Here is a 16,338-nt window from a genome sequence, read left to right as displayed (position 1 = left end):
TCGGGCGCCTGAAGAGAAACCGTGTTAGGAGGGGGTTGTTCCTGGAGCAAAGAATACGGCCCCCCACCCACCGTCCGGATAGCGAGCGGCTAATCCCGAAGCAAAGATCACCGGAGATCGAGGCTTGCGCCTAGAGCAAAGGGCCTGTTCCTGGAGCGAAGGACACCAGCCACCGTCCAGACCGAGGACTTGTTCCCGAACCAAAATGCACCAGCCCAGTCCGGATCGAGGGCCTTTCCCCCGACCCCCGAACCAAAATGCACCAGCCCAGTCCGGATCGAGGGCCTTTCCCCCGACCCCCGAACCAAAATGCACCACCCCAGTCCGGATCGAGGGCCTTTTCCCCGGACCCCCGAACCAAAATGGACCGGCCCCAGTCCGGATCGAGGGCCTTTTCCCTGGACCCCCGAACCAAAATGCACCACCCCAGTCCGGATCGAGGGCCTTTCCCCCGACCCCCGAACCAAAATGCACCGGCCCCAGTCCGGAACGAGGGCCTTTTCCCCGGACCCCCGAACCAAAATGGACCGCCAGCCCGAGTCCGGAACGAGGGCTTGCTCCCGAACCAAAATGGACCGCCAGCCCCAGTCCGGATCGAGGGCCTTTTCCCCGGACCCCCGAACCAAAATGCACCACCCCAGTCCGGATCGAGGGCCTTTTCCCCCGACCCCCGAACCAAAATGCACCGGCCCCAGTCCGGATCGAGGGCTTGCTCCCTGAGCAAAGGACAGGGACCGGGGACGGAGGGCCTGTTCCTGAAGGAAAGGACACCAGCCACGGTCCGGGCATCGGGCGTATTTTCCAGCCAAGTGCACCGGCCCCAGTCCGGATCGAGGACCTGTGCGCGGAGCCAGGATCAGTACACCGCAGGAGCACCGGCTCCCGGGGGTAGAGCGATGCCGAGGGGCCGTCTCTGCCTCCCCCTTTCACCGGCAGTGCACCCACCGCACCCGCTGCCCAGCAACTCACCGGCTTTCAGAGCGGGGCGGCGGCGGCGGCGGACCGCAGGCCTCGGGCGGGCGGGCGACCCTCTCACTCGGCTCTGGTCGCCGGGACACTGAGCGTTTGTTCAAAATCACGCGCCCAGCGCCATTCCTCCCCCATCCGACATCCCATAATATCGGCTCGTTCCGCGGAGCACGTCGGCAGCCCCGCCCACCTCCACCGCGCGTCACGGCGTTTCCCGGCGCGAGAGGAATGCGGGAGGCGGGGTATCCCACTGCGCGCTTCCGCCACGGAGCACCGTGAAACAGTGGCAGGGGTCCACAGCCTCCCTTACGTTTTAAACACAGTCCGACAATTTGATGGGGATGCAACACTTCAGGTGTCAAAACCATCGTTGCCTTTGTCTTGCTATGATGGAGCTTGGGCAGGTTTGCACTAAAATACTATACAAACTTTGACAAATTTATACAGGTGCACAGTGGAGAGTATCCCGGCCTGCTGTGCAAACACCGATGCCCAAGAACGGCGAAGTGGTGGATACCAGCACAGTCCATGGCAGGCAAACCTCTCCCCATCATCCAGCACATTTACAAGAAGCAATACCGCAAGAACGCAGCATCCATCATCCAGGCCACGCTCTTTTCTCACTTCTAACATTAAGCAGGAGGTACTGGAGCTTTAAGCCCTACAGCTCCAGGTTCAGGAACAATCGCCCTACATCCATCAGGCTCTTGAACCAGCGTCAAACACCTCTACGCTAAATGAATCCACAATCTACAGATTCACTTTCAAAGACTCTACAGCTCATGTTCTCAGTTTTTATTTATTTGTTTTTTATTATTCGCACAATTTATCTGTTGCACATTGGTTGTTTATCAGTCTTCTTCAGTTCTAATCCATGGTGGTTATTTTTCCAGTTTATAAACTGAGTTGTTTAACGGTATAGCAATCACATGTAGAGGTAATGAGAGGGTCATTAGTCTGCATGAACGGAGGTGTGAGCTGTTGTGGAAATGCTGGGGTAGAGGTATCAGGACTGCGTTGTAAGTAGCTAATAGGGGGCGTCATACCTCACCTCCTCTGTTCAGGGATGGTTTTTCCAGTTTGACAAAAAATGACTTCTTTAACCCTTCTTTCAAACCACCTGTGCACGCTGTTATCATCAAAGGTGTGTCCCTTGTCCTTTAGGTGTAGATATACAGCCAAGTTCTGACCTGAGGTGTTAGACCTCCAAAGTTAGAAACATAGGAAACCTATAGCACAATACATGCCCTTCGGCCCACAAAGCTGTGCCGAACATGCCCCTACCTTGGAACTACCTAGGCTTTACCATAGCCCTCTAATCTAAACTCCATGTAGCCATCCAGGAGTATCTTAAAAGACCCTATCGTTTCCGCCTCCGGCAGCAGCCCATTCCATGTACTCACCACTCTGCGTAAAAAAAATTTACCCTGACATCTCCTCTGTACCTACTTCCAGGCACCTTAAAACTATGCCCTCTCGTGCTAGCCATTCCAGCCCTGGGGAAAAACCTCTGACTATGTACATGATCGATGCCTCTCATCATCTTGTACACCTCTATCAGGTCACCTCTCATCCTCCATCACTCCAAGGAGAAAAGGCCAAATTCACTTAACCTGTTCTCATAAGGCACACTCTCCAATCCAGGCAATAACCTTGTAAATCTCCTCTGCATCCTTTCTATGGCTTCCACATCCTTCCTGTAGTGAGGCGACCAGAACTGAGCACAGTATTCCAAGTGGGGTCTGACCAGGGTCCTACATAACTGCAACATTACCTCTCAGCTCAATCCTACGATTGATGAACCCAATGCACTGTATGCCTTCTTAACCACAGAGTCAACCTACACAGCAGCTTTGAGTGTCCTATGGATTCAGACCTCAAGATCCCTCTGATCCTCCACACTACCAAGATTGTTGCCATCATATTTGACCTACCAAAATGAAGCACCCTCACACCTATCTGGGTTGAACTCTATCTGGCATCCGTTTGTGAACCAGTTGTTTGGTCTCACCGATACACCGTGCAGTTCTCATTGCACCAGATGGCACATACAATATTGCTCTGTTTACGTTTGGGTGTAGGATCCTTTGATTATAACAATATGCAAAGATAAGACTAACTACCCATAACGTAGTAAGTATAGGTAAGTTAACTGCTGCTGCTAAGTTAACAAATTTCATGTCACATGCCGGTGATAATAAACCTGGTTTTGACTCAGAGAAGAGATTTATGAAGATGTTATGGGAGTGAGTGATGGGGAAATTTCAACAGGTTCGGACTGGGTTCACTGCACCATAGGAGAACGAGGGATGATCTTACAGAGATGTATAAAATCATGATGGGCATAGATAAGGTGAATGGGTTTAGTCCTGTTTTCCCATGGCTGGGGAAATCAAGAACTTTAGGGCATAGGTTAGGGGTGAGTTGGGAAAGATTTAATAGGACTTTGAGGGACAACAGGGTGATCAGTGTATCAAAACCATTGCCAGAGGAAGTGGTTGAGGCAGGTACATTTAAAAGGCATTTGGACAGGTACATGGATTGGAGAGGTTTAGAGTGATATGGACCAAACACAGGCAAATGTAACTAGTTTGGATGGGAATCTTGGTCAGCATGGGCCAGTGGAGCCAAAGGGCCTGTTTCTCCACTGTGACTAACTTTCATAGCCCCTCTGAGAGTGGAGAATCATGGGAAGAACAACTCTAGGAGTCATCAATTTCCTATAAAACCACTCATGATCATGGTTCAAAAGGCAGACCTGCTCTGAGAAAGATAATGCTCTCACAGTCACGCTGTTCTACTGGCCTGGCAACAGCAAATATACACATCCCAGTTTTGGCATTTAGATTACTTCCTACTCCATCAGAAGATTTCTCCATCTGTGGGGAAAATTTCCTTTTCAACATGAGCAACTTTATCATATGACAATCACTATAGCAAATTTAATGATATTACACATATCACCAAAGTCTTAATAAATTGTATAGAATTTATAATACAACTTTCAACCTGATTACAAAAGTCTTGCTGTCTTCATCATCATACCACAGATGCCCAGTAAATTGAACGACATAGTAATTTCAGAAGGTGATTTTAATCCTTGCAGGATTAAAGGAAACCTGGTCATTAGGGAGTTTATTATGGTCCAAGTTGGCTCCTGTCTGGAATATTCAATAAGGAGCACCTAGATCCCATCGTTTCCAGCTGGGACCTGTGTGGAGGATTGTATTGGTGGGGGAAGAGCTGGTTGGAACTCCATTGTGGAAAGAAGAGCATCATGACAGGGGATTGTTATGTTTTGTAACTTAAAATTAAACTAATTCAAAGAAATGCACAGGAGTCTGAGAATATTCGTTTAGTTTACTTTAAGTGAGTTGCGCACGTATCACACAGTAGTGCAATGATGTATGTAATTAAAGCATTTTAAAAACACATAACCCGTAATTTAAATGAATAAGAATGCTCGGTCAACCAAGATGTATACAGGATTAGTTATATTATTGAAATATTAAATACATAACAGGGATAGTGGTGTATAAAGACTAGAAGTCATATTACATTTTTAATAGATGATTCTGGACAGATAGTGTATATATTGCATGATCTACTCACTCTATTGAAATAATTGGAATTCTGACATAGTCAATCAATATTTGACTTGAGTGATGAAGGCATCGTGATGTGCTCCTCAAAAGGCCAACATGTAATAAATGTCTAGTTTTCTTACAAAATACTGGTACTCACTCTTTACCAAACAATCCTAACTCCTTGGGAGAGAGAGGGAAAAAAAGACAGAAGGAAAATATACTGTTCAGAAAAAGAAAATGAAATTACTCCTAGTGCTTTAACAAACATCATAAAGCATATTCCAATATTATCATAATTGGATGTATATCAAGAAACTGAATGAATCAAAACATTCTTAGTGAACATTTGAATGAAAACTATTTAAGATCCACTTATGAAGAAAAATTAGTTTTAAAATAAGTGCAATGCTGAATTTTCTCTTATTTCCAGAGAACAGGACATCGATATTTTTGACATAGAAATACAATCAGAATAAACGTACTGAATCCTTTGGAAACTGAGTGGCATGGTGGGTTAAACTTCAATTTCACCAAGTAAAAATTTAAAGGCATGTATATTCCAGAAGTCTAAAGCAAAACCTTTCCCCACAGATGCAGCATGATCTGTTGCGTATTTTGAGATGTTTTTTGTTCCAGTTTTAAGTTTGAGGAGGTATGCAGTCTCATGAAATTGCTTATGTAAATCTTCCTACATCATAAAGTGTTAGGTGTGAAATGGGATAAGAATTACATTAACTTTACACTGCATTTTGCTTAAGCTGAATCATTGAAAAATCATTTTGTCCTTTTATTACCAGTAAGATTTCAAATCTGCCAGTTTGATTTTCAGATTTTTTTTGATGAAATATACAGCATCAAAATTCAAAATATTTTTAAATTGTGGTTTCAGTCTTCAGAAACAAGTTAACCAGTATGCACAAAAGTTAATTTCATAAAGAGAACAGGAATATTAAAAGCTTGGCAGAGAATAGTTTTATAAACGTTTTAAAAGGAATAAGTAATTGAGATGGAGAGGAAAAGTGCAGACAATTTGCAAAAAAAAAGAATGAAGTAGGGACAAAGCAAAAGAAAAAAATAACAAGGTGTTACGCAGAGGGTTGGTTAATGTTAAAATAGATGCCAGGTTGGAAAGTGGAGACAGATGTCACCAACGGTTAGAACAGGAGATGTATTTTCAATTTTATCTTGGAGGTCCGAAAACACATTAATCTCAGCTACGGACTTGCGTGAAGGACAGAATTGTGGCCAGTTCCGCTTAGGATGGCAATTTTTATTGAGAGTGAGAATGACACTGAAGAGACAATTGGTGAAGTTGAGTTGCTGAATGTGAAGATAAGGAGCACAGCTTTGTTGGGAAATGTAGAGATGGATGTGAAAGAGTTTGGGATGCATGAATAAAGGACCTTGGGAAAACGATACAGGATCCAAAACCAATCCTCTGGGCTAAACTGATAGTAAGAAAACATGGAAGAGGCTGTGCAAAAAGGATTGGTGGAATAATACATTCTATATAATAATTTGCAGACACTTAATTGCAACAAGAACAAAATTATATGTTTCATCAACTAATACAATTCATTCTAAGAATCAGAGCAGAGAGCCTGACTTTACTGTCCTGAAACATGGAGCAGAATAAGTCAATAAAACATGAAACATTGTCAAATAAGTACTTTAATGTTTTAAGCACCTGGTAGCTGAATCTCCATTGTCCCACTACTGAAACTTTGGGTCTTCAGTTTAGCCAGAGAACAATTTATGCAGATGATCCATGCAGGTATCATAGCCAAGTTGTTTGCATACTGCTCGCTGCTGTCTTTGAGTAAAAGGTAAAAGGTACAGGTGTCTCAGGTTCAAGAAGAATTATTACCCCTCAACCATCAGGTCCTTGAATAAAAGGCGATAACTACACTCACTTGCCCCATGATTGAAATGTTCCAACAGCAAATGATATCACTTTAAGGACTATCTCATGTTCTCATTATTTATTGCTATTTATATTTGCATATGCAGTTCTGCACTCTGATCTTTCATTGATCCTGTTACAGTTATAAGTTTGCCTACAAGAAAATGAATCTCAGGGCTGTATACAGTGACTTTGATAATAAAATTTACTTTGATCCGAATTATAATACATAAATTTTATTACAATTGCACCAAAATAAAATACAAAATATGTCTGTTTAGAAATCCTGCTACTTTGAAGTTAAAAACTAAATAAACTGGAATGAATTGACTGAGTTCACTGACTCGTGTTGACTGGATGGTCAATGATAGACACCACCTGGAAATATTCTCAGTATTTTTTCTGGAGTAGGTGAAACCCTTCTATTTTTGCAAATTTTCAGGATGTGATTTACAATAGGGTGTGTGCAATCTTAGTGATATAACTGATCCTGAGAGGAGCTTCTATACGGACAAATACGTGTCTACTTGGTTTATCAACAGACTTTTCTAAAATAAAGTACAATCAGATCAAGAAGTTATCCTGGGATTAATAGTGTATTTCAGTTTATTCAATGCCCTTTCTTTACAAGAGGACATCTCTGAGGGTGCCAATTGTTCCATTATGCTCCCTCACCAGGGTCACCTGTGTGGCACAGACACTATACACATAAGGGAAACAAAAACCGACTTCTCCCCTGCCTGATTTTTGTCTTACATTTGATATATCTAGATTTTTTGTCAATGCCTTGAACACTTTCCTTTCTTCTGCACTCCATACATGACATCTCTGTAAGTTTGCTGTCCGCATCCTGTTGAAAATCAGGGGCTGCGGTCACCTCTCAGTGGTCTTATTCTTCCTTATCACTTCAATGTCCGTCATCTCCTACAGCAAACCCCAAACTATCTGTCCACATGAGCATGTCAAACACTACCATTAGAGGTCTCACTTGTCGAGATGCAAAGCTTTGTCATTCTTCTGCAGAAATCTCCGTCTTTCCTCTTTTAAGGTGAAGATCTGCCACAATACTCCAAGCACAAATTCTAGCATTTTCATGTGTATTTAAAAATATTCCTGCAAAATATCTTTGGCTCTCTTATTCTATTAAATATACACAATGTCGCTTTCCTAAAATTTGACTTTTATTATTCTTTGTAATTATCATGAAATTGAGACAATGTTATCAGCTACATCTGGATCAAACTCAATGTTACTCGCCAAACATTAGTAACTTCAAGATGAAAAACATTTTAATCTATTTGATATTGTCTCACAAGCCTTCACCATCCTCTGTCAGCTGTCATTAATACACAGGAACACAAACAAGGAAGAAATAACATTCATATCACACAAATGCTAGGCAATTCAACAAGAGAAAATCCATCTATCAACCCCTGACGTTCAATGGCATTACCATCACAGAATTCCCCATGATCAATATTTTGGCATTACCACAGATCAGAAATTAAACTGGAGTCACTGTCTCCACAATGAGGCTGCAAGAACAGGTCAAAGAATATGAATACTAAGGTGAGTAATTCACCTCCCAACTCCCAAAGATTGTCCAGCACCAACAAAGCTCAAATCAGGAGTGTGATAAACTCTCCAGCTGCCTGAGCCATTGCAGCTTCCAACAGCTGGGCAGCAAAAACAATGGAACACTAACATCTGGAAGTTACCTTCCAAGCTGCACCATCCTGACTTGGAAATATCTCACTGTTCCTTCACTGTCACCAGGTCAAAATCCTGGTAGTCCTCCCTAACAGCAATGTGGTATAATGCTGTACCCACATCTCATGGACAGTTCAAGAAGGCATCTTACCACTGCCTGCTGAAGGGAAACTGGGGAAGTACCATTAAATTCTGGCTATGAATATAAAAGATATGAAGTTAGGAGAGGCATGGATCTGGTAGATAGCCAGAGTACGTTTCCCCACAGTTGAGAAACTTGAGGAGATCATAATCGGACTGGCGTATGTTGTGAAATTTGTTAACTTTACGGCAGTAGTACAATGGAATACATGATAAATATAGACAAAAAATTGAGTATATAAACTGTTAAAATAAGTAGAGCAAAATAACAAATAAAAAAAATGTAGCGAGGTAGTGTTCATGGGTTCAATGCCTATTTAGAAATCAGATGGCAGAGGGGAAGAAGCTGTTCTTGTCTTCAGGCTCCTTCCCGATGGTAACGATGTGATAGGTTTAAAATGAGAGGGAGGAGGTTTTTAGGAGATCTGAGAGGCAAGGATCTAATTTCTTCCACACACACACACACACACACACACACACACACACACACACACACACACACACACACACAGTACAGAAAAAGCTTCAGATGGGGTGACAGTAGCAGGAATAGAAACCACATCTGGACAGGTACTTGAAAGAAGCATAAAGGGATAAGGAAGTAATCAGAGTCAGGTTTAACATCACCAGCATATATCGTGAAATTCATTAACTTAGCAGCAACAGTACAATGCAATACATGATAATATAGAAATAAATAAATTACAGTATATATATATATATATATATATATATATTACATTGAAATTGTGCAAAAACAGAACATAACATAAGAACATAAGAGATAGGAGCAGGAGTAGGCCAATCAACAGTAGCCTGCTCCGCCATTCAACAAGATCATGGCTGATCCAATCTTAACTCTAGTTTTCACCAAATCCCACAAGGCAACAGTGCCAACCAACAGGGCACCATGCCGCACATTTTATTTTATTATTCATCCCACCCAAACCCATGTGATCACCCGGGGCAAAAAAAAAACAATTTGCCAATTGAGGAGAAAAAATCTGGAAAATTCCTCTCCGACCCATCCAGGCTATCGAAAACTGGTCCAGGAGATCACATGGCTGATCTAAACCTAGCCTTACCTGCTCGCTCACCATATCCCCTAACACCATTTTTATCCAGGAAAATGTCTATCTCCGTTTTGAATTTATTGAGTGTAGTAGCTTCCACAGCTCTCTGGGGCAGTAAATTCCACAGCCCCACTACCCTCTGAGTGAAGAAATTTCTCCTCATCTCAGTCCTGGAATGGCATCCCCTTATTTTAAGATTATGCCCCCTAGTCCTAGTTTCACCCATCATTGGGAACATTCTCCCCGCATCCACCCAATCAAGCCCTTTCACAATCTTATATGTTTCAATAAGATCGCCTCTCATTCTTCGGAACTCCAATGAGTAGAGTCCCAATCTACTCAAGCTCTCATCATACATCAACCCACCCATCCCCGGAATTAACCTAGTGAACCTTCTCTGCACTGCCTCGAGAGCCAGTATGTCCTTTCTTAAATATGGACACCAGAACTGCACGCAGTACTCCAGGTGTAGTCTCACCAATACCCGGTACAACTGCAGTAAGACCTCCCTGTTCTTATACTCCATCCCCCTAGCAATAAAAGCCAGCATTCCATTGGCCTTCTTGACCACCTGCTGCACTTGCATACTAAGTTTTTGTGTTTCCTGCACCAGGACCCCCAGATCCCTTTGCACAGAAGCACTTTCCAGTTTCTCTCCATTTAGATAATAACTTGCTCTATTATTTTTCCTGCCAAAGTGTATGACCTCACACTTGTCAGTATTATATTTCATCTGCCAAATGTCTGCCCAATCACTCAGCCTATCTATGTCCCCTGCAGGGTTTCAATGTCCTCCGCACTCATTACACTCCCTCCCATCTTTGTGTCATCAGCAAACTTCGATACATTGCACTTAGTCCCTTTCTCCAAATCATTAATATAGATTGTAAAGAGTTGGGGTCCCAACACCAACCCCTGCGGAACACCACTAGTCACCAACTGCCAGTCTGAGAATAAACCATTTATCCCATCTCTCTGTTTTCTGTTAGAAAGCCAATCCTCCATCCATGCCAGAATATTATCCCCAATCCCATGATTTTTTACTTTAAGTAATAATCTTTGGTGTGGCACCTTGTCAAATGCCTTTTGGAAGTCCAAATACACCACATCCACTGGTTCCCCTTTATCTACCCTATATATTATGTCCTCAAAGAACTCCAACAAATTTGTCAAACCTGACTTCCCTTTTGTAAAGCCATGCTGACTTTGTCCTATTAAGCTATGTTTATCCAAATGCCCTGTTACTGTTTCCTTAATTATCGATTCCAACATTTTGCCAACCACAGATGTTAGGCTAACTGGCCTATAATTCCCAGCCTTCTGTCTATTGCCCTTTTTAAATAAAGGAGTTACATTAGCATTTTTCCAATTTGCCGGGACCATTGCCGAGTCCAGCGAGTTTTGAAAAATTATCACTAATGCATCCACAATCCTGACCGCCACTTCCCTTAAGACCCTAGGATACAAGCCATCCGGTCTGGGGATTTATCCACCTTCAGTCCCATTAATTTATCAAGTTCCATTTCCTTGGTGATTTGAATCGTAGTTAGCTTCTCTCCCCCTAGAGCCCCCTGTTTATCCAGTGTTGGGATATTTTGAGTGTCCTCTACTGTAAAAACTGATACAAGATATTTGTTCAGTGCTTCCGCCATCTCCATGTCCCCTACCATTAATTTCCCGGTCTCATCTTCTAGGGGACCAACATTTACTTTAGCCACCCTTTTTCTTTTTATGTAACTATAAAAACTCTTACTATCTGCTTTTATGTTTTTCGCCAATTTACTTTCATAATCTATCTTCCCCTTCTTAATCAATCTTTTTGTTATTTGCTGCTGATCTTTAAAAGCTTCTTGATCTTCAATCTTCCCATTAGATTTAGCTACCTTATATAACTTTCTTTTTAGTCGTATACTTTGCTTTATTTCTTTACTTAGCCACGAATAACTATTTTTTCTTTTACACCCTTTTTTCTTCAGTGGAATATATTTTTCTTGATAGTTGTAAAATAACTCCTTAAATATACACCACTGATCAAGTACCGATCTACCCTTTAATCTATTTTCCCAATCCATCTTAAGCAATTCCACTCTCATACCATCATAGTCTCCTTTATTTAAGCTCAGTACGCTTGTTTGAGATCCAACCCTCTCATCCTCTAATTGAATATGGAATTCGACCATGCTATGGTCACTCATTCCAAGGGGATCCTTTACTAGGACATTTTTTATTAGTCCTGTCTCATTACACAGGACCAAATCTAAGACTGCTTGCCCCCTTGTCAGCTCAGTAACGTATTGTTCAAGGAACCCATCCCGAATACACTCAATAAACTCTTCTTCAAGGCTGCCGTGTCCGACTTGATTAGTCCAGTCAATATGAAAATTAAAATCCCCCATAATTATAGCTGTTCCCTTATTACAAGCCCCAACTACTTCCTGATTTATGCTCCAACCAACTGAGTTACAGCTGTTTGGAGGCCTATAGACTACTCCCACCACTGCTTTTTTCCCTTTACTATTTCTTATTTCTACCCAAATTGTTTCGTTATCCTGATCCTTTGAGCCAATATCATTTCGCTTTATTGCAGTGATTTCTTGCTTTATTAACATAGCCACCCCACCTCCTTTTCCTTCTTGCCTGTCTCTCCTAATTGTTGTTTAATTCCCAGTCCTGGTCACCCTGCAGCCATGTTTCCATAATTGCCACAATATCATAACCATGCATAATTATTTGTACCGTCAACTCATCAATTTTATTCCTAATACTACGTGCATTCAAATAAAGGCCTTTCAAATATGTTTGACACTTATTTCCTACCTTTTCCTTTTGTACAACTTTACGCTTATCTCCATACATTCTTTCCCCCCCGACACAGTCTGTCTTTTTATTTCTCCACTTTTACCTACATCCATTACCTTCTCCATTGTCTTTTTAATTATTTGCTCTCTAGAATCCTCCCCCCCCCCCACTCGTTAGTTTAAAGACCTCTCTGCAGCCCTAGTTATATGATTCGCCAGGACACTAACCCCAGCCCTGTTCAGGTGAAACCCGTCCCTGCGGAACAGTTCTCTCCTATCCCAGTACTGGTGCCAGTGTCCCAAGAAGCAAAACCCACTTCTCCCACACCAGTCTTTGAGCCACGCGTTTAACTCCCTAATTTTATTTAACCTAGCCAAATTTGCTCGTGGCTCAGGTAATAATCCAGAGATTATTACCCTTGAGGTTCTGTTTTTTAATTTGACCCCTAGCTGCTCATATTCCTGTAACAGAACCTTCTTCCTTGTCCTATCTATGTCATTAGTACCGACATGTACTAAGACAACTGGATCCTCACCCTCCCACTGCAAGTTTCTCTCCAGCCCAGAAGAGACGTCCTTAACCCTGGCACCAGGCAGGCAACATAGCCTTCGGGACTCTCGCTCTCAGTTGCAGAGAACCCTATCTATTCCCCCTGACGATACTGTCCCCTATTACTACAACATTTCTATTGACTCCCCCCCTGGAATGGCCCCCCACTCCATGGTGCTATGGGCAGGTTGCTCATCCTCCCCACAGTCCCCGCTCCTGCTCTCACAGGGAGTTAAAGCCTCAAATCTGTTGGACAAGAGCAAGGCCTGAATCTCCTCCAGCCCTATCTCCTGGATTCCCCTACTTTCCTCACTCATAGCCACACCATCCTGTGCTTGACTGCAATCTACATTAGTTAATCTATTAGGTGTGGCTATCTCCTGGTACACAGAGTCCAGGTAACTCTCCCCCTCCCTGATGTGTCGCAGTGTCTGAAGCTCGGACTGCAGCTCATCAATATGAAGCTGGAGTTCCTCGAGCAACAAACACTTGCTGCAAATGTAGTTGCCGTGTCCCTCAATGGGGTCTACCGGTTCCCACATCTCGTAGCAGTAACACATCACCTGCTCCATGCTATATAGTTAATTTAATGTACTAGTATTAGTTATGCAAGAACCCTTTGCCCCGATACAGCTAACTATCACACTATTTAACAATACTTTTAAAGTTATAAGTGTAAAAGGAAGCAGGACTACTTACCAAGCAACTGGCTGTGAGAGCTCTGCCGCTCCGGTCTTCCTCGCCTCACCTGGTTCCGCCGAAGCCCGTTGAGCCAAAGCCCTTAGGTCTCCACTCTACTCCCAGCTCACTCCACTTCCCACAACGACGCAATAATATTTATTTTTAAAATAGTGAGGTAGTGTTCATGGGTTCAGTGTCCATTTAGGAATCAGATGGCAGAGGAGAAGAAGCTGTTCCTGAATCACTGAGTGTGTGCCTTCAGGCTTCTGTACCTCCTACCTGATGGTAACAGTGAGAACAGGGCATGACCTGGGTGGTGGGGATTCTTAATAATGAACACTGTCTTTCTGAGGCACTGCTCCTTGAAGATGTCCTGGATACTATAGAGGCTAGTACTCCATAGTACATCTATATAAGTTTTCAATTGTTTTGGTGGACCAACCAAATACTTTCAAACTCCTAACGAAATATGGCTGCTGTCTTCCCTTCATAGTTGCATTGGGACCAGGTTAGGTCCTCAGAGATCTTGACACCAAGGAACTTGAAGCTGCTCACTCTCCCCACTTCTGAGCCTCTGTGAGGATTGGTATGTGTTCCTTCATCTTATCCTTCCTGAAGTCCACAATCAGCTCTTTCGTCTTACTGACGTTGAGTGCCAGGTTGTTGCTACGGCACCGTTCCACTAGTCGGCATATCTCACTCCTGTATGCCCTCTCGTCACCACCTGAGATTCTACTAACAATGGTTGTATCGTCAGCAAATTTATAGATGGCAATTGAGCTATGCTTAGCCACACAGTCATGGATATAGAGAGAGTAGAGCAGTGGGCTAAGCACACACCCCTGAGGTGCATCAGTGTGGATCATTAGTGAGGAGGATATGTTACCACCAATCCACACAGATTGTGCTCTTCCAGTTTGGAAGTCGAGGATCCGTTACAGAGGGAGGTACAGAGGCCCAGGTTCTGTAGCTTCTCAAACAGGATTGTGGAAATGATGGTGTTAAATGCTGAGCTATAGTCGATGAACAGCATCCTGACATAGGTGTTTGTGTTGTCCAGGTGGTCCAAAGCCATGTAGGGAGCCATTGAGATTGAGTTTCCTGTCATGGTCCAGCCCAAAGTCCACATTCTGGTTCATCGTCCGGTCCGCAGACTCCGGACTCCGGGTCCTCCGACTGTCCCTTGTTTCGATTGGACTTAAACATAAGTACCTGATGCTCATCTTGGGGGCTGGGAATATAAGTGGCCCTGGGATTGAGTGGGGGGGGGGGTGGGTCTTTTCAGTCTCTCCTTGGAGCAACCTACCGGTGGAAGGCTAGTACATTCATTGAGTTATGGATTTGGCTGTTCTGTAGCACGCTGGGGTTACTGGCTGCCTCGAGTCTTGGAGCTACCCTGGACTGAGCTCCCTTCCTGTCCCTCGCCTCTGTCAGGTAAGTCAGGCTGATTGCTGTTACCCTGCGGTTGGTTCTGTCCCTTCCTGTCCCTCGCCTCTGTCAGGTAAGTCAGGCTGATTGCTGTTACCCTGCGGTTGGTTCTGTCCCTTCCTGTCCCTCGCCTCTGTCGGGGGAGTCAGGCTGATTGCTGTTACCCTGCGGTTGGTTCTGTCCCTTCCTGTCCCTCGCCTCTGTCGGGGGAGTCAGGCTGATTGCTGTTACCCTGCGGTTGGTTCTGTCCCTTCCTGTCCCTCGCCTCTGTCGGGGGAGTCAGGCTGATTGCTGTTACCCTGCGGTTGGTTCTGTCCCTTCCTGTCCCTCGCCTCTGTCGGGGGAGTCAGGCTGATTGCTGTTACCCTGCGGTTGGTTCTGTCCCTTCCTGTCCCTTGCCTCTGTCGGGGGAGTCCCGTGTCCTGCCCAGGAGAGGCCTCCAAGAACCCAAGCCCTGTCATGTCTTTGCCTGGTCTCCAAAAACCCAAGTCTCTGGCCTCAAGACCCCAGCCTCAAGAACCCAGGCCTCGTCACGTCTTCGCCTGATTTGGGGTCTGAGCCTGAGTCAAGACCCAGGTTCTGGGTCCTTGTCCAGTCTCGGGCTCGGAGTCCATGCCCAGGCTCCTTGTTCCCAGTCCCTTGTCCTGGTCCTGCTTCCCTAGCCTAGTCTGACCCGTCCTGTCCTTTTGTTTTGTCCTGTTCTGTTCCTAGTACTTCAGAGTCTGTGTCCTGCATTTGGGTCCAGTCTCAATGCCCCCCCTTATGACATCTGCTGTTGACCTATTGTGGCGATTGGCAAATGGCAGTGGGTCTAGTCCTTGCTGAGGCAGGAGTTCAGTCTAGTCATGACCAACCTCTCAAAGCATTTTATCACTTAGGCACTGGTATAATTGCTGCCTTTTTGAAACGTGGAATTTCCACCCATAGCAGTGAGAGGTTGAAAATGCCCTTGAATACTCATGCTAGTTGGTTGGCACAGGTTTTCAGAGCCTTACCAGGTACTCCATCGGGACCGTTTGCCTTGTGAGGGTTCACCCTCCTGAAAGACAACTTGGTATCAGCCTCCAAGACAGAGATCACAGGGTTACCAGGTGCAACAGGGATCTTCACAGCTGTAGTTATATTCTCCCTTTCAAAGTGGGCATTGATGACGTTGAGTTCATCTGGTAGTGAAGCATTGCTGCCATTCATGGTACTGGGTTTTGGTTTGTAGGAAGTAAAGTCCTGCAAACCCTGCCAGAGTTGCTGCACATCCAATATCACTTCCATCCTCAATCAAAATTGTCTCTTCACTCTTGAAATGGACCTCTGCAAGTCATACCTAGTTTTCTGGTACAGACCTGGGTCACCAGACTTAAGTGCCACAGATCCAGCCCTCAGCAGACAACAAACCTCCTGGTTCATCCACAGCTTTAGATTTGGGAATGTCCAGCAAGTTTTCATAGGTACACATTCATCCACACAGGTTTTAATGAAGTAAAGCAGGCAAGCAGTATTA

At 44.1% G+C, this 16,338-nt stretch overlaps 1 protein-coding gene across 13 annotated transcripts in view; it reads right to left on the bottom strand.

Annotated features, from left to right (window-relative positions):
• The window catches only part of lin54 (lin-54 DREAM MuvB core complex component), a 114,568-nt gene that overhangs the window by 96,370 nt on the left and 1,860 nt on the right, over positions 1 to 16,338 (bottom strand). For 7 of the 13 annotated variants that reach the window (XM_059988861.1, XM_059988852.1, XM_059988857.1 and 4 more), the window contains exon 1: positions 970 to 4,746. The exons of 2 other annotated variants lie outside the window; for them this stretch is intronic. The gene's annotated coding sequence lies outside the window, so the exon portion shown is untranslated. Of the gene's footprint in view, positions 1 to 111; positions 176 to 969; positions 4,747 to 6,243; positions 6,269 to 16,338 lie in introns of those variants that run through there. 4 more of the 13 variants (XM_059988854.1, XM_059988858.1, XM_059988859.1 and 1 more) reach the window with 3 other exon arrangements.

The sequence above is a fragment of the Hypanus sabinus genome, chromosome 14 (assembly GCF_030144855.1).
Source record: "Hypanus sabinus isolate sHypSab1 chromosome 14, sHypSab1.hap1, whole genome shotgun sequence".
NCBI classification, from domain to species: Eukaryota; Metazoa; Chordata; class Chondrichthyes; order Myliobatiformes; family Dasyatidae; genus Hypanus; species Hypanus sabinus.
This window is presented reverse-complemented; position numbering and strand designations above follow the sequence as displayed.